The sequence below is a fragment of the Pleurodeles waltl genome, chromosome 2_2 (assembly GCF_031143425.1).
Source record: "Pleurodeles waltl isolate 20211129_DDA chromosome 2_2, aPleWal1.hap1.20221129, whole genome shotgun sequence".
NCBI lineage: Eukaryota > Metazoa > Chordata > Amphibia > Caudata > Salamandridae > Pleurodeles > Pleurodeles waltl.
Window position 1 is genome coordinate 221,957,768 of NC_090439.1, and position 26,937 is coordinate 221,984,704.

The 26,937-nt window shown below is 47.7% G+C and overlaps 1 protein-coding gene across 1 annotated transcript in view; it reads right to left on the reverse strand.

Moving 5' to 3' along the window:
• Positions 1–26,937, reverse strand: part of ANKRD33B (ankyrin repeat domain 33B) — a 429,320-nt gene that overhangs the window by 401,550 nt on the left and 833 nt on the right. The gene's annotated exons all lie outside the window — the stretch shown is intronic.

The window sequence follows — 26,937 nt, forward strand, 5'->3', positions numbered from 1 at the left end:
ATGCTCCCCCCAGAACCAGTGGGTAAGACACCCACCTACCCCAGACTCGCCAGGATCAAGAGCACAGGGCACGATGCCCCCTCCAGAAACAGTGGGTAAGAGACCCACTGAACCCAGACTCCCCAGGATCAAGAGCACAGGGCACAATGCCCCCTCCAGAGCAAGTGGGCAAGTCACCCACTCAAGAGACTGTGGCCTTGTACTCCCCAGGACCAAGCACAGGGCATGTTGCCCCCTCCAGAGCAAGTGAACAAGTCATCCACTCGAGAGACTGTGGCCTTGCACTCCCCAGGACCAAGCACAGGGCATGTTGCCCCCTCCAGAGCAAGTGGGCAAGTCAACCCACTCGAGAGACTGTGGCCTTGCACTCCCCAGGACCAAGCACAGGGCATGTACCCCCTCCAGAACCAGTGGTGTTGTTCCATCTTCAGGCTGAGACGCCCCCGTACCCCGTCCCCCTGAGGTGCCTGCCTATTTACCAACAGATGCCCCTGCAGTGTTCTCTCCGTGTTGAGGCAGGGGCCATGATTAGCCTTGGACTTTGGCCTGTGGCCATGTGGTCTATCTAGATTGTAGATTGTAGACTGGGCTGTGTCCCTTTTTGTGTACATATATATATATATATATATATATATCTTGTCTTGCCTCACTTATTTATCTTGATGTGTTTCTCTCTTTACATTCACTTTCTCAAAATCGCTCTCAAAATCGTTTTGTGCTTGCATTATTCATCCGAGGTACGGGGTACAAATGTTTTGGTAATGCAGCTGGTTGTGTGTATGGTGTTGGGGGGGGGTGTTGCATGTGTGTGTCACTCTCTTTTTCCTCCCTCCCTCCCTTGTGTGCTAGTTGGCTATACCCACTGTTGTCGTCTTTGCCAGCGTTGATGTTCGCGGAGGAGCAGCACGTAGAAAATCATGGGGAAGACATGCAGCTTGGGCTCCATGGTGGCATGGTTCTTCCCTGTGTCTCCAATGGTGAGTCCTTTCAGTTCTGTGCAGTGTTTCCACCAAGCTTTCAATGTCGTTGGTACCGCCCTGGAAAAGGTGGTGGTTTCCAGGGTCTTAATATGGTGGGCAGAACATTGACTTCCGCCTGGCTGTAGGCAGCTACCGCCGTGGTGGCTGTTGTTTCCGCCGCACAATCAGTGTGGTACATTGGCGCTATATCAGTGATAACACCGCCCTGGTCATAATTTGTCAGTAATTAGCGCTGGCCTGTTGGCGGTATTACCGCCACTCTAACACCAACCGCCAGGGTTGTAATGAGGGCCTATGTGTATAATTAGTGTGCTCCCTAACTGCACCCCTTGTGAATGGGATTTAGGGTTCTCAGGAACGCTGTAGGCATCCATGCACAGGCTGTTGCAATCACACACAGCACGCTTCAGTGGTGGAATCCGTACATCCTTTTGAAAGGGAGGCTGGGTCCGCTCACAGTGAAAGGTGGTTTTAAGGTTTCAAACTATGACTCTGATACTTTCCCTCATGCACTCTCCCGAGTTCAGCCATGAGCTATCACAGATTCTGCCAGTGCTAGGGACCATACATGCTTCCTTTACCGGGCACCGGCACGCTGTCCCATTTTCCACCGGGCGCACCTAGTTGAGGGCAAGTTGCAGACCAGGCTGGAACAGTACACCCAATGTGTAAATAGAGCCCCTGAGCTAGAGTTGCAGTAGATCCTCTAGCACTTGAAGATTTTGAATACAAGTGTTATCATTTTGGAAGAATAACATTTACACAAAAACTGATTTTCCCATATATTCAACCTATGCATTTTCGTTATGGACCAATAAAATAGTTACAGAAAACTTTGATAAATGAGAGTCAATCCCATGTTCATTTAAGAGTGAAAGCCCAGAGAGAACATGCTGTTTCCATGCACTGCCCTCAGATGTGCATTCATCTCAGGTGATCAAGTCTTTCTAAGTCTACACACAACTAAGTCAGTATCTGCCGCAGGAAATACTTTGCACATCTGCCATGCAGAAACAGCCTTTCCTTGACCCAAGGGTAGGTCGCTCCCCCTGCCGCTGCAGCTCCTCCAAGTTCCCGAGTTCCTGTGTTCCTGAGACCCACCTAACTGTAAGTACCCCCCTCCTCCCAGCCCCTCGCCCTGCCCCGCGCCACTCACCTTCTCTTCTGCTCCTGCTTCTTTTCCTCCTCTCTGTCTCTTCCTCCTCGCTCCCCCTCTGCAATCTTCTTCTGTGTTCTTCTGTTCTTCCCTTCTGTTCTTCTGTTCTTCCCTTCTGTTCTTCTGTGTTCTTCCGGTCTTCTGTGTTCTTCTTCTCTGTTCTTCTCTGTGCTTCTGTGTTCTTCTTCTCGGTTCTTCTGTGTTCTTCTCTGTTCTTCTCTGTTCTTCTGTGTTCTTCTCTGTTCTTCTCTGTTCTTCTCTGTTCTTCTGCTCTTCCGATCTTCTGTGCTTCTGTCTTCTGTTCTTCTGTCTTCTGCTCTTCCGGTCTTCTGTTCTTCTGTCTTCTGTTCTTCTGTCTTCTGTTCTTCTGTCTTCTGTTCTCCTGTCTTCTGTTCTCCTGTCTTCGGCTCTTCTACCTCCTCCGTCTTCTTCCCCCGAGCCTGCCCTCCTGCTCCTTCCTCATCCCCCTCCCTCACTCGCCTCCCCCTCTCTCACCCCTAGCTAACCCGTTCGCTATCTACCTCCCTCACTCCTCCTATCTTCCTATCTCTCTAGCTCCCTATCTCACTATCTAACTCCCCCACTCTCCACCTCCTCCTACCTACCTATCTGTCTATCTATCTATTTCCCTATCTATCGACTTCTCTATCTATTTTCTCTATCTATTTCTCTATCTCTCCCCCCCTCCCGCCACCCCCTCTACTACCTATCTCCCTATCCTCTCACTCTACCTCTCTCCCTCACCCACCTCTACAACCCCCCCTCCCCTATCTTCACAACCCTACTCCTATCTCTCTCCCTAATCTCCAAACCTCCTAACACTCACCCTCCTCCACCCTAAACCCCCTCCCCCAGCTCCTCTCACTCTACCTGTCCCCCCCCCTCCCTCGCGCTTTCCCGCCGCGACCTCCTGCACGCCCCCGCCCCCCAGCTCCCATTCGCCCCCAGCTGACCCCTCCCCCCCCCTCCTACCTCTTATGGCGGCCGCTGCGCGACAGTGGTAGCGACCCTTGACCCAAGGGTAGGTCGCTCCCCCTGCCGCTGCAGCTCCTCCAAGTTCCCGAGTTCCTGTGTTCCTGAGACCCACCTAACTGTAAGTACCCCCCTCCTCCCAGCCCCTCGCCCTGCCCCGCGCCACTCACCTTCTCTTCTGCTCCTGCTTCTTTTCCTCCTCTCTGTCTCTTCCTCCTCGCTCCCCCTCTGCAATCTTCTTCTGTTCTTCCCTTCTGTTCTTCTGTTCTTCCCTTCTGTTCTTCTGTGTTCTTCCGGTCTTCTGTGTTCTTCTTCTCTGTTCTTCTCTGTGCTTCTGTGTTCTTCTTCTCGGTTCTTCTGTGTTCTTCTGTGTTCTTCTGTGTTCTTCTCTGTTCTTCTGTGTTCTTCTGTGTTCTTCTGTGTTCTTCTCTGTTCTTCTCTGTTCTTCTCTGTTCTTCTCTGTTCTTCTGCTCTTCCGATCTTCTGTGCTTCTGTCTTCTGTTCTTCTGTCTTCTGCTCTTCCCGTCTTCTGTTCTTCTGTCTTCTGTTCTTCTGTCTTCTGTTCTCCTGTCTTCTGTTCTCCTGTCTTCGGCTCTTCTACCTCCTCCGTCTTCTTCCCCCGAGCCTGCCCTCCTGCTCCTTCCTCATCCCCCTCCCTCACTCGCCTCCCCCTCTCTCACCCCTAGCTAACCCGTTCGCTATCTACCTCCCTCACTCCTCCTATCTTCCTATCTCTCTAGCTCCCTATCTCACTATCTAACTCCCCCACTCTCCACCTCCTCCTACCTACCTATCTGTCTATCTATCTATTTCCCTATCTATCGACTTCTCTATCTATTTTCTCTATCTATTTCTCTATCTCTCCCCCCCTCCCGCCACCCCCTCTACTACCTATCTCCCTATCCTCTCACTCTACCTCTCTCCCTCACCCACCTCTACAACCCCCCTCCCCTATCTTCACAACCCTACTCCTATCTCTCTCCCTAATCTCCAAACCTCCTAACACTCACCCTCCTCCACCCTAAACCCCCTCCCCCAGCTCCTCTCACTCTACCTGTCCCCCCCCCTCCCTCGCGCTTTCCCGCCGCGACCTCCTGCACGCCCCCGCCCCCCAGCTCCCATTCGCCCCCAGCTGACCCCTCCCCCCCCCTCCTACCTCTTATGGCGGCCGCTGCGCGACAGTGGTAGCGACCCTTGACCCAAGGGTAGGTCGCTCCCCCTGCCGCTGCAGCTCCTCCAAGTTCCCGAGTTCCTGTGTTCCTGAGACCCACCTAACTGTAAGTACCCCCCTCCTCCCAGCCCCTCGCCCTGCCCCGCGCCACTCACCTTCTCTTCTGCTCCTGCTTCTTTTCCTCCTCTCTGTCTCTTCCTCCTCGCTCCCCCTCTGCAATCTTCTTCTGTGTTCTTCTGTTCTTCCCTTCTGTTCTTCTGTTCTTCCCTTCTGTTCTTCTGTGTTCTTCCGGTCTTCTGTGTTCTTCTTCTCTGTTCTTCTCTGTGCTTCTGTGTTCTTCTTCTCGGTTCTTCTGTGTTCTTCTGTGTTCTTCTGTGTTCTTCTCTGTTCTTCTGTGTTCTTCTGTGTTCTTCTGTGTTCTTCTCTGTTCTTCTCTGTTCTTCTCTGTTCTTCTCTGTTCTTCTGCTCTTCCGATCTTCTGTGCTTCTGTCTTCTGTTCTTCTGTCTTCTGTTCTTCTGTCTTCTGTTCTTCTGTCTTCTGTTCTCCTGTCTTCTGTTCTCCTGTCTTCGGCTCTTCTACCTCCTCCGTCTTCTTCCCCCGAGCCTGCCCTCCTGCTCCTTCCTCATCCCCCTCCCTCACTCGCCTCCCCCTCTCTCACCCCTAGCTAACCCGTTCGCTATCTACCTCCCTCACTCCTCCTATCTTCCTATCTCTCTAGCTCCCTATCTCACTATCTAACTCCCCCACTCTCCACCTCCTCCTACCTACCTATCTGTCTATCTATCTATTTCCCTATCTATCGACTTCTCTATCTATTTTCTCTATCTATTTCTCTATCTCTCCTCCCCTCCCGCCACCCCCTCTACTACCTATCTCCCTATCCTCTCACTCTACCTCTCTCCCTCACCCACCTCTACAACCCCCCCTCCCCTATCTTCACAACCCTACTCCTATCTCTCTCCCTAATCTCCAAACCTCCTAACACTCACCCTCCTCCACCCTAAACCCCCTCCCCCAGCTCCTCTCACTCTACCTGTCCCCCCCCCTCCCTCGCGCTTTCCCGCCGCGACCTCCTGCACGCCCCCGCCCCCCAGCTCCCATTCGCCCCCAGCTGACCCCTCCCCCCCCCCCTCCTACCTCTTATGGCGCCCGTCCGCGCCTGGCCCGCGCCCAGCGCCACGACCCCTGGTCCCCAGCTCCCCCAAGCCCCGCTGATCCGCTACGACCCCACCACCCTCCACGCCCTCAACCCAGGGCGCTCCAAAACCTGCTTCCTAGCTCACCCCAAACGCACCCATGGACCCTTCGCCTGCAACTCCTGCAAACGCATCTTCCACCACGCAACTACCACGACCACAAGCCCACGCGCCATCAACCACCTCAAGTGCATCCTGGTCAACGCTCGTTCCGTCCACAAGCACGCCGTTGAACTTTGGGACCTCCTGGACTCCACAGCCCCGGACGTCGCCTTCATCACGGAGACATGGATGAACGCCTCCTCTGCTCCAGACATCGCTACCGCCATCCCCGAAGGCTACAAGATCTCCAGAAAAGACCGCACCAACCAAGTAGGAGGAGGTGTCGCCATCATCTTCAAAGACTCCATCAGCGTCACCACCTCCACCGAAGACCCCCCCCTCGCCGCTGAACACCTGCATTTTCAGATTCGCACCGACCCAAGGACCACCCTCAGAGGATCCCTCGTCTACCGTCCTCCCGGACCTCGCGCCTCTTTCAGCGACGCCATCGCCGACTTCATCTCCCCGCACGCCCTCGCCTCACCGGACTACATCCTCCTAGGCGACCTCAACTTCCATCTGGAACAAAACAACGACCCCAACACCACCACCCTGCTCGCCAACCTCGCCAACCTCGGCCTCAAACAACTGGTGAACACCGCCACCCACATCGCCGGACACACGCTCGACCCTATCTTCTCCGCCAGCAAACACGTCTTCTTCAGCCACACCTCTGCCCTGCACTGGACCGACCACAGCTGCGTCCACTTCACATTCCGACGCGAGACCTCCCACCTCCGCACTCAACCCATCCCTCGTCGACAGTGGAACAAGATCCCTGAAGAGCAACTCTTCTCCGCTCTCGCCGCCAACCAACCCACCCTCACCACCGACCCCAACGACGCAGCTCTCAACCTCACAAACTGGATCTCCAACTGCGCTGACAACCTTGCTCCCCTCAAACGCACGCATCGACAGACCAACACCAAAAAACCTCTCTGGTTCTCTGACACCCTCAAAGAATCAAAGAAAACTTGTCGTGCCCTTGAGAAGGCCTGGCGCAAGGACCACACCGCTGACAACATGACCGCCCTCAAGAACGCTACACGCGAACACCACCACCTGATCCGCACTGCCAAAAGGAACTTTTTCACCGACAGACTAGACAAAAACAGCCACAACAGCAGAGAACTCTTCAGCATCGTCAAAGAGTTCTCCAACCCCAGCGCCAGCGCCAACGCCGTCACGCCCTCACAGGATTTGTGCGAATCCCTCGCCACTTTCTTCCATCGCAAGATCAGCGACCTCCACGACAGCTTCGGACACCAGACCCAACCATACACCACTGAACCCGCTTCCCCGGACATCACCCTCAACAACTGGACCCACATCAACACGGAAGAAACCAAATCCATCATGAACTCTATCCACTCCGGCGCCCCTTCGGACCCCTGCCCGCACTTCATCTTTAACAAAGCCGACGACATCATCGCCCCGCACCTCCAGACCGTCATCAACTCTTCTTTTTCTTCTGCTACCTTCCCCGAATGCTGGAAGCACGCTGAAGTCAACGCCCTACTAAAGAAACCTACGGCTGACCCAAGCGACCTGAAAAACTTCCGCCCCATCTCTCTTCTACCTTTCCCAGCCAAGGTAATAGAAAAGACCGTCAACAAACAGCTGACCACCTTCCTGGAAGACAACAACCTGCTCGACCCTTCACAAACCGGATTCCGAACCAACCACAGCACGGAAACCGCCCTCATCTCAGTCACAGACGACATCAGAACCCTGATGGACAACGGTGAAACAGTCGCCCTCATTCTCCTCGACCTCTCGGCTGCCTTTGACACCGTCTGTCACCGCACCCTAATCACCTGCCTACGCTCCACCGGGATCCAAGGCCAGGCCCTGGACTGGATCGCCTCCTTCCTCGCTAACCGCTCCCAAAGAGTTTACCTCCCTCCGTTTCGCTCAGAACCCACCAAGATCATCTGCGGCATACCTCAAGGCTCATCGCTCAGCCCGACACTCTTCAATGTCTACATGAGCCCCCTCGCCGACATCGTACGCAAGCACGACATCATCATCACCTCCTACGCCGACGACACCCAACTTGTACTCTCCCTCACCAAGGACCCCGCCAGCGCCAAGACCAACCTACAAGAGGGTATGAAGGACGTCGCAGATTGGATGAGGCTCAGCCGCCTAAAGCTGAACTCTGAAAAAACGGAAGTCCTCATCCTCGGCAACACCCCGTCCGCCTGGGACGACTCCTGGTGGCCCACGGCCCTCGGCACCGCACCGACCCCCGCAGACCACGCCCGCAACCTCGGCTTCATCTTGGACCCTCTTCTCACCATGACCAAGCAAGTCAACGCCGTGTCCTCCGCCTGCTTCCTCACTCTCCGCATGCTCCGCAAGATCTTCCGCTGGATCCCCGCCGACACCAGAAAAACCGTGACCCACGCCCTTGTCACGAGTCGCCTGGACTACGGCAACACCCTCTACGCCGGGACCACCGCCAAACTCCAAAACCGCCTGCAACGCATCCAAAACGCCTCGGCCCGCCTCATCCTCGACGTACCCCGCAACAGCCACATCTCCGCACACCTGAGACACCTGCATTGGCTCCCAGTCAGCAAAAGGATCACCTTCCGTCTTCTCACCCACGCACACAAAGCCCTCCACAACAAGGGACCGGAATACCTCAACAGACGCCTCAGCTTCTACGTCCCCACCCGCCCCCTCCGCTCCGCTGGCCTCGCACTTGCTGCCGTCCCTCGCACCCGCCGCTCCACGGCGGGTGGGAGATCTTTCTCCTTCCTGGCGGCCAAGACCTGGAACTCCCTCCCCACCAGCCTCAGGACCACCCAGGACCACTCCGCTTTCCGGAGACTCCTAAAGACTTGGCTGTTCGAGCAGCGATAACCCCCCCTTTCCCCCCTAGCGCCTTGAGACCCGCACGGGTGAGTAGCGCGCTTTACAAATGCTAATGATTTGATTTGATTTGATTTCCCAAATCAAGAAAAGAGAATAATTAATGTACTAGCTAGAGACACATCCATGCTTAATGCTCAATTTAAAATCCTTGCTCAAAACCTGAGAGATTGGAGAGACTTACACTGGAAATTATTTATGCATCAAAAGTGTCTGCAATAAGCATAGATGACGAAACAGCCTTCAGTAGCGTATGTGGTGCCTTTGACCTAGAACCCTTATTTTGGTTGCCTTTCTAGTTACCTTTGTTAGATTGTTATGTACGTGGAATAAATATTATAAGGAGGAATTTATCTCAGCAAATACAAGATCTATAGAGCAAAGTACCAAATACGGTTTTGTGTCTAAGGACAATTGATTCAATGAGAAATATAATAATTTTTGGATCTTACCTATTCCAGATACCAAATACGGTTTTGTGTCTAAAGACAATTGATTCATTGGGAAATATAATTATTGGATCTTACCTAATTCTGCTTAAAGACTCAAGTTATGATGGAATAAGCCCAGATGAAATCGCATGTTTCTGAAATATTTGTACTTTAATATAGTAGAGGTAATCGGTTGGATCATCGCCATTACTTACTCATTCAGATTTTAAATAATATTCTATCATTTTACCTGTAGTTATATTATTGTTAATGAAATAATTATTTTTTTCCTACACAATAAAATTTCATACACATGAACATTGTAGGCAGGGGCAAAGCCTAGAGGCCATGATGAATAAAATTGAGGGTTTGCGATTTCCTAATAACCTATTTTAGCAATTTGCTATGGGGAAATCACAAAATGCGATGTACAGCAGTGTGTTTAACACTGTTAGTCATTCGCAGTGGGTCGCAATGAACCTGCCTCATCAATATTCATGAGGCAGTTCGCAATTTGCAACCTACTGTGAATGGCTACAATCAAAGGGATGTTGGCCTACTGGGGTCAGCAGACCACCATGTCTGTGATCGCTTTTTAAATAAAGCATTTGTTAGGTTTCACCTGCACAGCGCTTGCACTGTGCTTGTGAAATCTATTGTATTCAATATAAATCTTAAAAGGGGCTTACCCTCTGCTTTTCATTGGTTCATATGCTTGCAACTTACTTTCCCTCCCTTTCTATTGGCTGTAGCATACTATTTCCTGCATTTACCAATGCTTGTTTCTTGTTCCTAGTGTGTTTGCTCTTATCAGTGTCCCAAGGCTAAAGTACTGTTTTCATTCGCTTTTGTGGAACTCTTTTTGTTTTAGTTTTTGCCTGCACAGCGCTTGCTTTGTTTGTCTTCCGCCCATCTCACTTTTTATATTAATTGTTAAACTACCCCTGGAAGGCTGTCTGCCCTCCCACTCCCTATCTTCTTTTATCATGCTCCTCTTCCATGTGGTTCTATTCACATGTATGTTAAGTGGGGACTGAAATTCACACCAAGTAATCGCTGTATTACTGATTCTAATGAGAAAGTGTAATGGTCATACATGTGCACATCTGCTGGGAGCAGCCGGATCTCCTGCGTCCTGGATGGCGTACACCTATGGGCACCGATGGGCCATGATCTGCAGAAGGTGAGGTGTGAGGTCACCCGCAGTTATCTACGGGCTTCCGCACATTTGTACATAAAACAATGTAAACACTCACTTCACTGTGCTGAGAGCTAAATAGCATTCCATAGGGTAGCCCCAAAAGGCAGGTTGGCTGCGTACGGGCGATTTTATTGAGACTGAGTATGGGGGTTAAACCTCTTGTACCTCAGGTCCAGTCAGGGAGTATCCTTTTAGACCCTCCCCCACCTAGCTGCATGTTAAACGTGCATGTCAACTGTTACCTCAGCAATGCGTGGCATTCGTTCCAGGGGCTTTGCACCCACATAAAAGACAATAAAGAGCTCATTAGTCAGCATGGGCCAATTATCCTGCTGTGCTCACTCTGTAATCTCCCCTCCATAGTGCCCCCTCCCCACCCAATACCAACTAGAGGTTTTCAAACAGCCCGTTCTATTAAAAATGTTGCACATTCTGTCTTGCTCACATGCTCTCTGATTGATCTTTTTGCAGTGTTCAGATTTTTTTTCCAGGTAGTCTCCCAAGATGGTTCACAACCTCCCTCCCCCACTCCTTTTTATGTTTGTCATTTTTAACCCCAATCTACAATTTGCTTGCTCCTTTCAGTCACCCTCTTCCCACTATTGATTGCTTTCTCCCTCCATCCCTCCACTACTCACCGAGCTAAAACATAAAAACAAAAAATATTAATCACATTGGCGAAACCTGATGCGTTTTCCAATGCGGGATGTATTACAAAAAGAAAAGTGGGACCACTGCCTGTTCTTAAAAAATGTTTGCACCCCCATTCGCAAAGGGGAAGGGGTCCCTTGGAGAATAGGTTACCACCAAATTGAAGTTGGTGGTGACTGTGAATGTTTTGCAACCGCACTACAGGTCACAAAATATTCCTACATCCCACTGCGACTCGAAATTAGGAAGGGATGTCCTTGACACGCCCCTTCCTAATACCGACTCGCAAACCTAGTTTGTGGTTCAGTAATAGATTATTGAACCACAAAACAACATTTGTACATTCCAAAATGTTTTTTTCTGTTTGCAAATGGCCCAATTCTGCAAATCGGGCTGCTTGCTCTCTGTAACGGCGCGCCTTGACGCGGTGTCTCTTTCTGCATCCGCGTTCGGAACACCCTGCCGATTCTCGGAGTGCTGTTCCCCGCATTTTCTGGTCACTTTGGCAACGCATCCCGGGACGCGTGTTTTGCGCTCCTGGTCGCATTGCCCTTACCTACTATAGGGCATTTTCATCTCCCCTGTCGGTGGTGGCCTTTTTCTGGTCTTTTTCTTTTCTTTTCATTTTCTTTTTTCTTGCCTCAGTATTCTGCCCTTTTCATGTTCATGTTTGTGTCCATCTTGTCTTCTTCCTGTTTGCATTTCCCAGCATGCTCTTTTTCTTATATACTGCCTCTTTTTTCCTATTCTTTTCTATGGGTTTTTCCCAATTCAAGATGGCGTTCTTTTCATTTCCTGTGATTCACTTCCCCTTTTTCAGTATATAAGCCACTCAGTCTTGCTCTACCTTGTGTTGCAAACACTTCTCTTTGGTTGTGCTCCTCGCTCCTGTTCGTCGTTCCTGTTTTCGCGTTGGAGTATTTTTGCCTTGTTTTTTCCTGTTTTCAAGTCCTACTTTTCTTCTTCTTTTTTAGGAGTTCCTGTTTGAGGTTTTTCCCCAGTTCTTGTTTTTTTTTTCCTCTGGGACTCCTTCTGGAGGGTACGGTCTGCTTTGGCGTTCCCTGTCAAGCGGCACCGTGGCTACTAGAAAGGGTCGCCCCTATCTCGGATTATCCAGAACCTGTTTGGTACCCCCCTGGGTGTGTCTAGTCTAGCACGTTCTGTCTCATAGGCATCTGTATTCTCTGAATTATTATGAATTGATGTCTGTCACCTCCCTCCATTTCCCGGAATCTCCAGTGGTGATTGATAAATGAGAAACTCTAAAAGGAACTGCACCTAGATCCGATCCCCAGACCCTATTGTGAGAACTGATGATAGTATAAAAGTATAAGGATCAAAATTGTAATCTGCAATTGTAAGAACATTAAGGCCCTCATTACAACTTTGACGGGCGGCGGAGGCCGCCCGCCAAAGTTGCGCCGCAGGAATACCGCACCGCGGTCTGAAGACCGCGGCCGGCATTCTGAGTTTCCCGCTGGGCGGGCGGGCGGCCGCCTTAAGGCCGCCCGCCAGTCCAGCGGGAAACAACCTTCCCACGAGGACGCCGGCTCGGAATCGAGCCGGCAGGAGTGGGAAGGTGCGACGGGTGCTACTGCACCCGTCGCGTATTTCACTGTCTGCTATGCAGACAGTGAAATACAAGCGGGGCCCTCTTACGGGGGCCCCTGCAGTGCCCATGCCATTGGCATGGGCACTGCAGGGGCCCCCAGGGGCCCCGCGACACCCCCTACCGCCATCCTGTTCCTGGCGGGCGAACCGCCAGGAACAGGATGGCGGTAGGGGGTGTCAGAATCCCCAAGGCGGCGCAGCAAGCTGCGCCGCCTTGGAGGATTCCAACGGGCAGCGGAAAACCGGCGGGAGACCGCCGGTTTTCCTGCACTGACCGCGGCCAAAGCGCCGCGGTCAGAATGCCCTGCGGGGCACCGCCGGGCTGTCGGCGGTGCTCCCGCCAACCGCGAGCCTGGAGGTCACAGACCGCCAGGCTCGTAATGAGGGCCTAAGTCCTATCCAACTAATGAGAAATTGTACCCATTTTCATGCCATGCAACCTGTCTTTGAAATCCTGAGGAAATATGCTACAAAGTTGTGCTGTTTAATTTAAGAGCCAAATACATGCCAGGAGTGGAGAATGTTAGAGTATAAACCCTCAGCAGAGTTACAGCTGCATCTTTGAAATTCTACTGGAAACAAGATCTGGGGCCAAATATCCAAAGCTATTTTGCAGTCGCAAAATGTGAAAATCGCCTTTTGCGACCACAAAACAGCTGTGTAGAATGTACTAACACTATTTTGCAAACTGACATCCAGTTACCGACTCGCAAAGTATGGATTACAGCTCACTATTAGGAAGGGGCGTTTCAATGGCATCCCTTCCTAATAACGACTCACAGGCCGATGTATGATTTTTTGTGACTGTGAATGCGGTGGCAAAACAATAGCAGTTACCACCAATTTCACTTTTGTGAATGGGAGTGGCAACATTTTTTCACAGCAGGCAGGGGTACCACGGACCACTGTCTACTCTGAAAAAATAAAACTGAAATGTTTCATTTTTATTTCTGAAATGCATCCTGTTTCCCATTAAGGAAACAGGGATGCATTGAAAAAAAACTGCCTTATTTAAAGAGCAGTCACAGACATGGTGGTCTGCTGACCCCAGCAGGCCACTGACCATGTGAGTGTGGCCATTCCCAAATGAGTTGCAAATTGTTACCTGCCTCATGAATATTAATGAGGCAGGCCCCTTGCTACCTGTTTGGGAATCGCAAACAGTGTGCTTGACACTATTGTACATTTTGTTTTGCGACTCACAATTTGTGATTCGTAAATACATTTCAAATTACGAGTCACAAAAAAAGGGTTGTACGTTTGGCACCTGACCCTCAGATGTAGCAGTGGGTTGGAACCCAGGTGCTGGCTGTTTCGCTGCCAGAGAACACTGCTACAAAGATATATTGTTGGTTCCTTGGCCTCTGAGTCCTCTATTCACTTTTTCCTTTTGAACACTGATAGATACGGTTTGTTTCACTGTTAGGAGAGAGAACCTGTTCTAACTGAATCAACTGTGGTTTCCTTTCCCCTTACTAGTGTCAGTATAATGGATCCTTTCCCTTTTTGTCTTGCTTCTTCAAATTCTGTTTTCCCTCCACCGGGCCTTTCGGGCTGGCTGTGGGCCTACAGATAGAGTTTATTTGGGAATGTGTCTATTGCTGTTGTTCAGCAACTCTGTCATCCTGTGGACCTGGGATCCTGCTGCCAGAATGAGGATCTCCCTGCGATTTATGTTCTGGTAAAGATCTTTCTCCATTGTTTCTTTGAGTCCATTAAGGTTTTGTAGCTTTTACGAGACGGATGTCTTTTCTCTCTGTTGGGGCAACAATTGGAGGTCAGGGCTTCTATAAGCCTCGACCTGACATTAGAACCATATGTTTTCTGACTTCTGTTCTGAGTTTCAATTTGTCTAAACCCAGGGTTAATCCTGATGTTTTCAAAGATGTGCTCTTGTTTCTAGTACTTTGAGTTAACTCTCTTTGAATCTCTTGAGGGAACTCATCAACCATTACCCAACACTTGGACAAGTTAATAGCATTTGTTTGTAGAAATCTCAGTTTGTGTATAGTTTCCCAAGAGTTAGTTCTACTGCCTTACCCTTCCTTTGCTCCAAAGATCTTCATGGACTTCCAAATCAATGAAGACATTTGTCTGCCCCAGGTTTGTCCACTTCTTTTAACAAGTATGAAGCTAGTTTATATGCTCAAGGTGTGAGGAAAGTGCTCAACGTGTGCCTTTCTTGCAAGGCTTCCTTCTAACTCCAACACCCATTCTGAAACATTTAGTGCTGGCTCCTGGTGTAGGAAGCATGCCATGGCTGTCATGAATAGGCCAGTGTGAATAGTTCACTCTGAGACATAAAACAAGTGCAGATGTCCTTCTAATCTGTTTGCTAGGTTTGTGCAGTAAGTTGTACAGTTGTCTCTTGAGTGGATTATCTGAGGTAGATCTGTGGGATATTGGGTAATTTACATCACCTTCCCTTGATACTTTGGTTTCCTGCTTGAAAGTACAAGAGAAGGCACTGGCGGCCACACTAGGGCAACTATGCTCAGGTTAGAATGAATGTATCTCTGTCCTGCTTTGATACAATGAATTTGCATGGGTACATCTTCAAACAAGTCTGTGTGTGCATTATAATAAACACTGGATTGACTGCTTGCTATGAGCTTGTGTAGTACGGACAGTGACAGGAATGAGGGATAAATGTTATTGCCCCAGACAGTGCCATGGCAGCGCAGAACTGACACAGCACTACCTGCATGCAGGTGTGGATGTAGGAAGCTGGTATGTTCTAACTCATATCGGCTTATCTGTTTATGGCCTATGGTAGGATTGAATTGGCACCATCAGAGGAACGTCTGACAGATCTGTCCCACATTTACAACATTTATACTGTTTACCTGGGTGGCATGTTTGGTAAGCAGTGTTCCGGCAGCCCGGTGGTAGTGGGCAGCCTCCTTTTGCCCTCCTTCTGTGCTTTGTCTCCATTCTAGCCTTGGACAATGGGTGCATAAAGCATCTGCTGCTTTCCCTGAAACCATTTCTTTGGCCACAGATGTGGACGCACTCTCAGAGGTTGGCAGAGGGGTCGGGGTTCTGAGGCAGTCACACAGTAGGTGGAGGGCTCCAACAACGCCCACAATGGGTGCAGAGAGCTCAAGTCTCTGGAGCTGCTGAAAGGAAATAGGCACCCACAGCGACCTTATCTTCAAGAATTAAAGCATCAAAAACTCAAAAAATTCCCAAATCCTAAAGGGAGCCCAAAGAGCCCAAGGAGCATACAGAACTAACAGATCTCAAGGCAGCTACTAGACCTTCTGGGATGCCTGTTGAAAATGGAGAAAGCTCTTCTGGAGAGACTGTGGTCAGCATAGAGGGCTCCTTCGTCAATGGAGGTCCTAGAGCTGGGCCTATGGGAGTGGAGCTACTGCCTGCACCCCAGGTAGGCACTCAAGCTGGTCTTTCTGCAGTAATTATTCATACTGACTCCCCACCGACTCTGGCTCAGAAAACAGTGGTGGATTTTTTCAGCCCCAAGGGTTTGGGCCTGCCTTCCATTAACACTCCCACACCTGGACCCATTACACCTGCACTGGGTTTTAATGCAGGGTCTAGCTCTAGCACAACAGTAACAAACCATAGTGTCAGCAAATCCATGTTGGCTGTCATGGAGGATGGACCCACAAAGGAAGATATATTTTTGCTCAGTGACTTGATGGAGACTGCAACATATGCAGGGGGCACACTATAAAAGAGCAAATCTCATGAGAATCCGTAAGCCCTAGAAGCTTTTTTCTCATTATCAGATCTTTCTAAGAATGGCAGCCTAGTCACCTGTTACCTGAGGTTCAGAATTTGGGCATGACTCGGAAGCGGAGGTGGAGGAAACGGAGGCCCACAGTTCACAAGCAAGAGAGGGGATGCGGTACGTCAATAGGAGATCCACAAATGTGATGGGCACTAGGGAGGACATGGGCTTGGGAAATAGCCCTGATATTTTGGGGGTGCCTGGAGAGACCAATGAGTAGGAGGAGCTATTCTGGGATCCTGGGGGGAGCAAATTAACCCCTACTAATGAAACCCATCCAGCAGCACCATCAGTGATACTTTATCCAGGTCTGCTCCAAAGTGGAAATACCTCCTACATTGTGAAGCCTTTGGATTTCCTCCTGGCTTCTATAGCTGGACAATCTATTTTTGTTGGAAAAGTCTTAGGCCCAGATTTAAGAAAATTGCCACTGCACGCAGAGAAGAGCTACTTTTATTGCTCCCCTTACCGCCCCCCTAAAGCCACCATGTGTGCACTGTATCTAAGATATGGCACACCATGGGGGTAGTTAGGGGAACTAGCATAAAAATTGATGATGCTAATTCAGAGCTTTGCAGGATTAGAGTGAAAAATGTTGACACTAACCCTGCCAAGCCCATTGAGGTCCACTGAAAACAATAGCTTCCCTTCTTTTAATGCCTACTCTGAGCAGGCCTTAAAGGTGCCGAAAAAAATGACGCAAAGAAATCTTTTAGATTTCTTTGAGACATTTTTTCAGCCTCCCTAATGGGGGAATGCCCCCTTTGCATACATTATGCCTGGAGCAGGCATAAAGTAGGTCAAGGAGTTACAAAGTGGAGCAATGCATGCATTGCACCACTTTGTAAAATTTGCACAGCGATTTTGGCCTCGTTGGGCCACATTAGCGTAAAACAAATGACACTAATGTGGAGCAAGGAGGCGTTAGGTGGTCTTAAATCAGACCCTAAGAGTCTAGAGATATTCTCCTAACCTATCATAAATTTATAGCCTGCTTCAACTCCACAGAGAGGAGTAATAAGAAGGATTCATTGATTTTAAAATGTTCTCATCTTAAAACACAAGTGATATTGCGGAAAATGTCTAAGAACATAGTAATATTACACATATGCTTAAATAATATGGAATTGCAATCCACCAGTCTTGTGGAATCAGTTCAAGTCAGTAAAAGTCAGGTTGCCCAACATGACAAAAAATGTGGGGCATTTCCCAAACTTTGAAAGAGGTTAGAAATCGGATGGGGGAAATAACCTTTTTGTGGTAGGGATTCCAGAGGGAAATGAAGGGGATAAAATTGGAGGTTACATTGTTTTTTTATTCAAACAATCATTCCCTCAGCTTAGCGAACAAGTTATAGATTTCCAGATTCAGCGGGCCCATAGATTTCCCCTTTCCACAAGCCAATCAAGGGTAGGGCAGCTCAGTATCCCCACGTCATTTAGATCTATGTGGGGAAGTTCATCTTCAGGCAACTCGTATTTTAGATGGCCCACTAAAGCTTGTGGTGTTTTGTCTTGTTTGACTTTTGCCACTAAACAGTAGAGCGTAGTTAGAAGAGACAACTTCATTTCTGAAACTTGGTGTCATTGTTTCCTTATTAGAACCTGGTAATCCCAAAATATGTTATAATTGTCAGAAAATCTCCTGGCAAGACCCAGGGAAAGCAAAGGACAATGTGGGGGAACCTGCTGCTGGTTGATTAGCAACAATTCTTTGATCTCCAGACACTCAGGATTGCTTGCATATAGTAGAGTACTAGGGAAATTACTGCCTTGTCTATGAATTTGTGCCTATGTTTTGGTTTGTTTCCCTGTGTGTAAAATTAAAGGCATTGTAACTGAATATTCTATTCACTTTGTTTGGCTGGTCATTTTTCAGCCTGTTCTCAATACTGTTTCTTCTTAGCTATTTCTTGAGATTAATTGTATTGGGGGGCTTGGTTTTGGCAGAGTTTAATGTTTTTTTGATGTTACAGTTTACCTATGGGGTGGATTTTGTCAGACTTTTTGTAATCTTTGACATGATTTGTGGGATTGGTGTAGATTTCCACCAAGGGAAACAGGACAGGACTAGGAAAGGTCAGGAGGAGGAGGAGGGGGAGATTTGGGAGGAGTTTTTGGGGGTATGGGTTGGGGCAGACAGGGACATGATGGGACACCCAGGGTAGTATATCAGCATCAAGTAAATCAGTGGAGGTTGCAGGGGCATAATGGACAAAACGGAAAGCAGCAAGTCTTAATTGTGTTAAATGTAGATGTCATGCAAAGGCAAATTCTTCTCCTCTATGGCTAGTACTTCTTATATGCATAACCAGGACGTGCACATACTTAGTTGGAACGTCAATGGTATGCACTCAACAATAATGGTCAAATACATTAGAGAGGAACTGAGTTCCTTGAAACCCCATCTTCTCTGTATCCAAAAGACTCATCTCACCATTAGTGAGCTCCATAAAGAGCACAGTTTAAGCTGTCATATCCTAGCATAGCAAGGAATGGGATACATATCATACTAAGCTGGACAAGTCTGGGAGATGGCTGATTTCTCATAGAAGAAATGGTAACCTGCAGCTAAAATGTGTGCTATCTGTGGTATGAATTCTATCCCACACAGGACATCTTCCAGCATGAATATGTTTAGCGCAAGTCATTACATGAAATATATTAAAGCAAATGCAATGATTGAGTCAGACCACAATCCATGGTCCCTATAAGTTAAGTCCAGTAAATTGACTGATGCTGCATTGCCACATTGCTGGGTGACCGTAAGTTATTAATGGGCCCTGCATATTTTAGTTATATGGGGCTATGCCTAAATGTATTTATTAGTAATAACAGAGGCTCTACCAGGCCTGCAGTTGCCTGGATACCGTAAAACCCTTTACTCTAAGTTATACCATCCGTAAGGATTGAGAAGACTGAGCCCTCGCGTCACAACTATGAGATAAACTTTTTCAACTGGAATTGTAGTATTCTCTTATTCGCAGGCCCCAAAATTGTTTAGCCTGGGCATCTAGATTCTTTGAAAAGTTGACCACACTGCAAATGCAATTACAGAAAACAATTTGGGATAGAGCTTGCTTAAAATACCAGACAAAATTGGTGAGAAGATGGGCTGCTATTAACTTTTCAAATAAATGTTAAGAATAATAAGAACTTCAAACCAGATAATTAGAGGTGAAACAGGGAACATTCTAACAGGCCATTAAGAAATCCTAGCAGCCTTTCATCATTTTTACGGTAACTTGCATAAACATGAATGGTGGGCTACCGGGAGTATGGTTGAAAGTTTCCTTCAGGCAATGTCTCAACACACTTAGAGAAGAACAGAGGGTATGTTAGAAATTGGGTCTCCAGTTGAAAGAGGTATACACCCTTGTCAAGTCGGGGTCACAATCCTTGTCAGGGTAAGGCACAACCCAACCCAAATTATCCTATGCTCACCCTCTGGTAGATTGGCACAGAGCAGTCAGGCTTAACTTAGAAGGCAATGTGCAAATTATTTGTGCAATAACTCATGCAATAACAAAAACACACCACACAGGTTTAGAAAAATAGATAATATTTATCTGAATAAAATAAGGGCAAAACAACGAAAATCAAAAGTACACAAGCAAAGTTATGAATTTTTACAGATTAAATCTCACTAGAGCACTTAGAAACAAAATAGCTCCAACTGGGGCTATCATGGCGCCGTTGACGGAGTTGTTCTCAATAATCCGATGGCACATGCACCAGTCATGATGTTGCACGGATCCCAAGGTACAGTACCTATTGAAAATGAAGAAACAAAGAGGTTGCATGGAGTCAGGGAGATGAGGCGTCACTGGGGCTGGGGAGGTGTCAGTCCCTTGTGACGTCCAGGGAAAGAGACGTAGATTCCACCCTACGGGGCAGGGTAGGTGAGGTGTCGGTTTCGTCTGGTTGCAGGGCGAGTTGGTGTGGCATTGGGGACGATACGTCGATTCCTTGTTACCCGGCGGTGTCGAAGGGGCCAGTCAGTCAAGATGTGATGTGTCAACTTCACAGGGTTGCAATGACCAGGCGTGATGCAAGCAGTGTCGCAGCAACATCGGATTTGCATCGCAGGCCACGGCCATTGGGTGAAGCGATGTCTACGGAGCGGGAACAGGTTGAGGTGTCAGTGCTGGCATTGCTGAAGTAATTCCTGGCATTGCTGAAGTCAGAAAACTAACGAAAAGCTAGAAAAGCTAGCTGGTGAAGTCTTTGTGGGCCCTGAGACTTCAGAATAGGAGGCAAACTCATTCCAAGTCCTTGGAGAGCACTTTTGAAGAAGGCAGAGTCCTTCCAGCAAAGTAAGAGGTCAGCAGGGCTACAGGAGGGCAGCAGTCCTTTTCAGCAAAGCAGCCCAGATGAGTCCTGTGGGGCAGCCAGGCAGTTACTCTGACAGAGTTCAGGTGTAGATCAAAAAGTAGTGTCTGGTTTGGTGGGGTCAGAGACCCAGGTTATATACCCAAAATACCTTTGAAGAGGGGGAGACTTCAAAGAGTGGTTTTGAAGTGCACACGTTCACCTTTCAGCCCAGTCCTGTCTGCCAGGATCCCACTGGGTGGTTATCAGTCCTTTGTGTGAGGGCAGGCCACTGGCCTTTGAAATGTAAGAGCGAGCCCCTCCACCTTTCCTGCCCAGGAAGACCCATTCAGTATTCAATGTGACTGAGTGTACTGTGTTTATGGCTGACTGGGTGCGATGTACAAGGGGAGCTGTCAACCAGCACAGACCAGATGTGGATTGGAGACAGCCTGTAAGGCACAGGTGGTAGTAAGTGCAGAAAAATGCCCACTTTCTAAAAGTGCCATTTCTACAATAGTAATATTGAATCCAACTTCACCAGTAAGCAGGAGTTTCTATAATGTGAGTGATACAACCAGTGCTGCAGGCCCACTAGCAGCGTTTAATTTACAGGCCCTGGGCACATGTAGTGCATTTGACTAGGGACTAACAGGTAAATTAAATATGCCAATTGAGTAGGAACCAATGTTATCATGTTTAGGAGAGAGAGCACATGCATGTTAACAGTGGTAAGTAGTGGTAAAGTGTGCAGAGTCCTAAAACCAGCAAATACAGTGTCAGAAAAGTGGATGGAGGCAGGCAGAAAGTTGGGGGATGACCACCGTAAACTGTCAGGTCTAACAGGGTAGATCTAGATGTTCCACTTATCGGGGAGGAGATTGAAAGAGTTATCTCACAGCTAGCAGTGGGTAAGACCACCAACCCTGTCTCCATCCCAGCTGAATGTTACAGGAGATTTAAATAAAAAAATTACCACACTCCTGCTAGAACTTGTCAACCCCTCTGCTTTCTTAAAGTGGATGCTGCTGTCCTCGGAGGATGCTTTATTGGTGTATTTGCAAAGAAGAAGACTGACGCTGCTTATTAGTGGGTAATATTGACCTGTTTTTTAATAAACTGTGATGCAAAAATGTATACAAGAATATTATCTAATCATCTGGCAGCAGTAATTACTTTTTTAATTGATACCATGCAGCATGGGTTCATTCCTTCATGAGATACCACTTCCCATATACATTTAGCAATATCTGCACTAGATGTGGGGTTTGTGGAGAAAAGGTCCACCAGGATGATCCTATTGGATGCTGAAAAGGCATTTAACAGTGTCTCCTGGCAGTACCTATGAACAATCATGACCCTGATGGGTATTGGCCCAGGCTTTATGACATGAGTAGAGTGCTATAGCCCTCCCTAACCTCCAGGGTAGTCTTTATGGAAGGTTTCACTGAAATTATTCACAACAATTGTGGTCTTAAGGCAGGGATGCCCTCTTTTCCCATTTCTATTTGCTCTTTATTTGTATCTATTCATACAAGCCCTTAAATCATCTGCCTCAGTACCTTTTGAAAATGAAGAAACAAAGAGGTTGCATGGAGTCAGGGAGATGAGGCGTCACTGGGGCTGGGGAGGCGTCAGTCCCTTGTGACGTCCAGGGAAAGAGACGTAGGTTCCACCCTACGGGGCAGGGTAGGTGAGGTGTCGGTTTTGTCTGGTTGCAGGGCGAGTTGGTGTGGCATTGGGGACGATACGTCGATTCCTTGTTACCCGGCGGTGTCGAAGGGGCCAGTCAGTCAAGATGTGATGTGTCAACTTCACAGGGTTGCAATGACCAGGCGTGATGTAAGCAGTGTCGCAGCAACATCGGATTTGCATCGCAGGCCACGGCCATTGGGTGAACCGATGTCTACGGAACGGGAACAGGTTGAGGTGTCAGTGCTGGCATTGCTGAAGTCATTCCTGGCATTGCTGAAGTCAGAAAACTAACGAAAAGCTAGAAAAGCTAGCTGGTGAAGTCTTTGTTGGCCCTGAGACTTCAGAATAGGAGGCAAACTCATTCCAAGTCCTTGGAGAGCACTTTTGAAGAAGGCAGAGTCCTTCCAGCAAAGTAAGAGGCCAGCAGGGCTACAGGAGGGCAGCAGTCCTTTTCAGCAAAGCAGCCCAGATGAGTCCTGTGGGGCAGCCAGGCAGTTACTCTGACAGAGTTCAGGTGTAGATCAAACAGTGTCTGGTTTGGTAGGGTCAGAGACCCACGTTATATACCCAAAATACCTTTGAAGAGGGGGAGACTTCAAAGAGTGGTTTTGAAGTGCACACGTTCACCTTTCAGCCCAGTCCTGTCTGCCAGGATCCCAGTGGGTGGTTATCAGTCCTTTGTGTGAGGGCAGGCCACTGGCCTTTGAAATGTAAGAGCGAGCCCCTCCACCTTTCCTGCCCAGGAAGACCCATTCAGTATTCGATGTGACTGAGTGTACTGTGTTTATGGCTGACTGGGTGCGATGTACAAGGGGAGCTGTCAACCAGCACAGACCAGATGTGGATTGGAGACAGCCTGTAAGGTACAGGTGGTAGTAAGTGCAGAAAAATGCCCACTTTCTAAAAGTGCCATTTCTACAATAGTAATATTGAATCCAACTTCACCAGTAAGCAGGAGTTTCTATAATGTGAGTGGTACAACCAGTGCTGCAGCGTTTAATTTACAGGCCCTGGGCACATGTAGTGCATTTGACTAGGGACTAACAGGTAAATTAAATATGCCAATTGAGTAGGAACCAATGTTATCATGTTTAGGAGAGAGAGCACATGCATGTTAACAGTGGTAAGTAGTGGTAAAGTGTGCAGAGTCCTAAAACCAGCAAAAACAGTGTCAGAAAAGTGGAGGGAGGCAGGCAGAAAGTTGGGGGATGACCACCGTAAACTGTCAGGTCTAACAGGGTAGATCTAGATGTTCCACTTATCGGGGAGGAGATTGAAAGAGTTATCTCACAGCTAGCAGTGGGTAAGACCACCAACCCTGTCTCCATCCCAGCTGAATGTTACAGGAGATTTAAATAAAAAAATTACCACACTCCTGCTAGAACTTGTCAACCTCTCTACTTTCTTAAAGTGGATGCTGCTGTCCTCGGAGGATGCTTTATTGGTGTATTTGCAAAGAAGAAGACTGACGCTGCTATTAGTGGGTAATATTGACCTGTTTTTTAATAAACTGTGATGCAAAAATGTATACAAGAATATTATCTAATCATCTGGCAGCAGTAATTACTTTTTTAATTGATACCATGCAGCATCGGTTCATTCCTTCATGAGATACCACTTCCCATATACATTTAGCAATATCTGCACTAGATGTGGGGTTTGTGGAGAAAAGGCCCACCAGGATGATCCTATTTGATGCTGAAAAGGCATTTAACAGTGTCTCCTGGCAGTACCTATGAACAATCATGACCCTGATGGGTATTGGCCCAGGCTTTATGACATGAGTAGAGTGCTATAGCCCTCCCTAACCTCCAGGGTAGTCTTTATGGAAGGTTTCACTGAAATTATTCACAACAATTGCGGTCTTAAGGCAGGGATGCCCTCTTTCCCCATTTCTATTTGCTCTTTATTTGTATCCATTCATACAAGGCCTTAAATCATCTGCCTCAGTCCCCTTACTAAGGCTTCATAATTTAAAATCTAAGCTCTTAGCATATGCTGATTATATTGCTTTAGTAACATCACCCCCATTAAAGGCACTACGATATATTGAAAATGCATCAACTTTTTTTTGTAAACAAATTTCATTAGGTGGTAGCGACAATAAGTGTGGGATTGGAACATCAATACAATGTAAGTGCTGTGCTAGTCAAGTACAAGTATATTAGGCCACATAAGTACACAGTTTCCATTTAGAATGGCATATCATATGTGTCACTGATATGCAAGCAACCTGCTCCGGTTCCATGTCTTGCATCAACCTAGACATTAACAAACAACCCCCCCCCTTTGCTTAATTCGTCACCTTTCATCCACATGAAATTCATAATACTTTATTTCCTTCCTGACCCATAATGTGCTGTTGTTTTTGGCGCCTTAGAGTGGGCAGGTCTCATCTCTCCACAATCTCCTTGTATGACCAATAATGAGATTAGGTTTCTCCTTCGTTGGGCCCAGAAAGCAAGGAGCTCTCAGGGGGCACATCTGTTGGATTTTTTAGGCATTCAACAAGTACATCCCAAGCCCTGGCCTTATCAATTGTGCTGTGCTCCCTTCCCCCCTCTTGACACAATACAGTAGCCTCATATGTTGCCCATAGAATAAGGACCTCCCTCCATTTATGTACCTTAAGCCTCATAGCTGCCTTCCATTTGAGCGTGATTTACCTTTTGGCAAGGACCAAGGCCAAGTCTACAAAGTTACTAGTGGTTTTAAATTTAGCCGGGTGAAGGAATCCTCCCAGTAATCATGCCATAGGGGAGCAAGGAATCTTCTGTCTCTCAGTGATCTCATTAATGTGTGTTATCACCCCTTCCCTCCCTACTCGCACAAACCAGGGCAACTCCACACCATATGTAGCATTTCCGACCCCACTTCCCCACACCTGTAGCATTTCATGCCATGGGCTCCAAATGTTAGAATGATTTTGCCCAGTGAAAGGTAAGCACTGTGTATATAGTAAAGGTTTATAGGCTTAAATCAGGCATTGCGGGAGATAGTATAAATGTGCGCTAGGGTAGATACATACCCACTGTTGTTCTGGGATTGGAGCTGACACGTCCTCCTCCAATTTCAAGCACAAGTCCTCAAGAGGGGTATTAATACCTGTCTAGAGTGACTGGTACAGTGGGGTGGCCACCCTTGCCCTGCCCGTAGTCGTGCAGAGAACCCGGGAACTATGATGAGTCGGGGGTTATGCTGATCCCTGGCCCACTGATGCCGCACTGCCAGTGCAACTGCGCGGTGTAATAGGTAGTGGCCTGGGGGCAGCCCAAACATCTCCAAGGGGTCCGCGAAGGACTGTAATTCTTTGTCCCTATACAGGTCATCGACTCTGATTATCTCCACTCCATTATGCCCCCTCATGGCTTCCATCAGGTCTATTATCGTTAGGCTTTGCAGTGAACTGTCTAATGCATAGGTTCTCGGGGACAGATCTGCTGCAGGCAGAGCCGCCAGCAGTGTCTAACAGTGTGTAATTCAATAGATCTCCCCATTATAGGGCTTCTGGGAGTCAAAAGGATTCAGAGCAAATCATGTAATCCTGGGATTCCATCCAGGGCTCCCCACAATTGTAGGTAAACGTAGCTTGGCCAGGACTACCCTCTGTATGCCAACCCCCTAGGTAAATGCAACTAGCATCAACAACATTTGAGCTAGTTTTGGGATACAAATTGAACATTTATAAGACGGCAATATTAGCAAATGTCTGTCAAATTATTACCAATGCTCAATATGCTACTTCGGTCAAATATTTTTGGGCCTGCATATTTTCGTTAACATGGAAACCATTATTTCTCTGAATTATGATGCGTTATATGTAGAGTCTCTTTACAATTTTTTAAAAAATGGGATAGACTACATCTCATCCTAATAGTTAGATGCAATGTCATTAAAATTGTAATCTTTCCTCTGCATTCTTACATATCTAGGCATACGTCTTCATATCTATGTAATGGTTTCATTAAAAAATAGAAAATGGCTCGCACAAATATATCCACCAATTCAACAAACCTTGGTGTTCCAGACGCTACTTTCAGCTCCCTCGTAGCGAAGGGGTGGGGTGGTACTTCCATCACTCTGGAATTACAATATGTTGTCATTTATCTTTAGACTCTCTGAAGTAATTGGGCCCCATAAATGGGGCCTAGCTGGCTTATTTCCTGAGTACTAGGTTTTTCCTCAAATTATTCTACTCACTATAGGTTTGATAGGCACTGCCTATTTTAAACATACTGGCTTCAGAACTCTTTTGGTCCATCACAGAGTTTGGCAGGCACTTTTTTGTATCTGTAATATACCAATGCTTTAATCAATATACATCTCTTGGCTATAACCCCAGTTCACCGTAATTTGTTCATGAGGTACATATTCACCTTTTATTGAATTGTGGTAAGCCATCGCATTACGATAAATATATTAGATGCATTATCAGTCAGTTGATGTTTAAATCTTAATACTAGAATTTCACTCTCTGAAATAGCAACAAAAAATCTGCATGCTCAGAGTATACTGAAAGGCTTTCGGCTCAAGATCAACTTTTTAAAAACCTTTTATGAGCTATATGATTCACCATAATAAATTACAACAAGCTTTTGCAATGCAATGGGTCTCGTGGTCGCTCGTGTAAATTCCTAACTTGACTTTTCTTGCCACATAAAATGAAAATGAAAAGCAAAACAGTTGACATAAGCGAGTTGATACAAAGCGCCACGGCTGCCACAAGCATGAGCACGAAGGAGAGACACAAAAGGAAAAAGAAGTTCACTCGCACTCAAATGTATAGGCAAAAGTGCAGTTATCCATGTAACAGGGTCAATGCCAAG